We start from the raw sequence: 1784 nt of genomic DNA, 5'->3' as shown, positions 1-1784 counted from the left end.
TCATACCAGTGCCTTATGCCCAATTAACAGAGTAAGAGTTCCTCCTATTGCCCTGCATGAAAAATGAGAGTTTGTGGTCTTTCACTCAAATACAAACATAATGGTCAAAGAAAGACAAATACTACATGAACTTATTTCATGGAAAAGTTTCTTATTTCTTGTACCTTTATGTAACTCCCACTCAGCGAGACATACAACATGAATCTCAAAAAAAGATTGTTGTCTCACCTAAACCCATACCATTTTGAGCTATTTGCTTCAGAAATTTTTTCCACTTCCACATTTGAATTGAAACTAGTTGTCCTACACATATTCATGAGTTCAATGACGCAAACATATATTAAATTTGACCAAATATTAAATTCAATTGCATGAATACCTGAATGATCTCCTCTTGCTTTCTAGAATAAATTGTTGGAGTAGTTTTATATTGGATAAAACCTCCCTCCACTCGAAGAAGCAACACTGAAGTCAACATTGACTTTGTTGTTTCTCTGTTGGATATAGGGTGTTTTCTCCAAGATTATCCAAATCTTAATTTATTCTCTACTCTACATGGCCAACCACGTGAAGATGGATGATGTCATGGCCCCTCCCCCCATTTTTGGCATTATGGCTTTGTTGTTTGGTTGGCATTGGTGTCAACCTAGTAGTATTGGTTTTGGATGTTTCATTGGTGATTGGTTGGAATTGATGTATGTGATTGTGTATGCACATGGTTGAATAGTATATGTTTTATTATTTTATTGGTTTATGCTCTCTAGTGTGTGTGTGTATGGATGAGCTATTGCATGGTTTATTGGTACAAGACTGGGCTTAAGCTAGTGGTATGGTACTTGGATTGTGCATTGGTCGCAGACCTTCGGAGGATGTGGAGCTACTACACCTAGTTGACAGTATTGGAAACTATCAAGTCATGTTTATGGTAACTAGGTGTTGGGTGTAGTTTTTGTACTTATTTCCTATACTTTCTTTCCCAGTTTTGACCCTTTCCCCTCTAGACCAATAAAACTTTACATGTTAACCACATTTTTCCTTATTGTGAACAACATATTTTTCTATCATGTTATTTTTCCATTTTTGCTAGATATAACGATGCAATATTCCCTTTTATGGCTAACTCTGGTAAGCATTGAAGAAGTCTTTTGGATCCTATCCTCTTTTCTAGGTGTTTCTCGCAAGGATGAGGTTATGGAATGAACAACCACGCTGATCAATCTAAGAGAAGCATGAAAAAAATTGTTGTTACACTCTGTGTGTTGTTACTAACCTTTTTGTTACACCACGATATTGTTAAAGACATTGATGTTACACCATGTTGTTGTTTAATTTGTGGAATAATGCATATAATGCTCAACAATAGCCATGACAATACTCCTCTCCTAATCCAGCATAGTTTCCTTCGCCTTGGAACCAGTGGTCCCCATCTCCATCTATTCAATATCCTCCATCTCAACCATATCATTGGAATCAGAACTGGAGGGGGAATGAGCAAAGTATAGTTTCATCTAGATTACCAATGCAGCAGCAAATACAATTTCCCCCTTTCCAAACTCATGTTCTTACACTGCCTATGTGACCCCAATTGCCTATGCAACCTAACCCTAACCCAAATAATAAATCAGCCCAAAGCATAGATGCTCCAACTACCTTCGAGACTCACCTTATCACTCTCATCGGACTTAATGAAATTCAACTACAGTTGGGTAAGGTGATTAAACCAAACCACTCCCCTATCATCACCGAGGAGGAATGTAAACCTTCCAGAGAAGGTACAATAGATC

This window comes from Pinus tabuliformis, chromosome 8, assembly GCF_031772625.1.
Source record: "Pinus tabuliformis cultivar Carrire ecotype Pingquan chromosome 8, CPIR1, whole genome shotgun sequence".
Lineage (NCBI taxonomy): Eukaryota > Viridiplantae > Streptophyta > Pinopsida > Pinales > Pinaceae > Pinus > Pinus tabuliformis.
Note: the sequence above shows the minus strand (reverse complement) of the source record.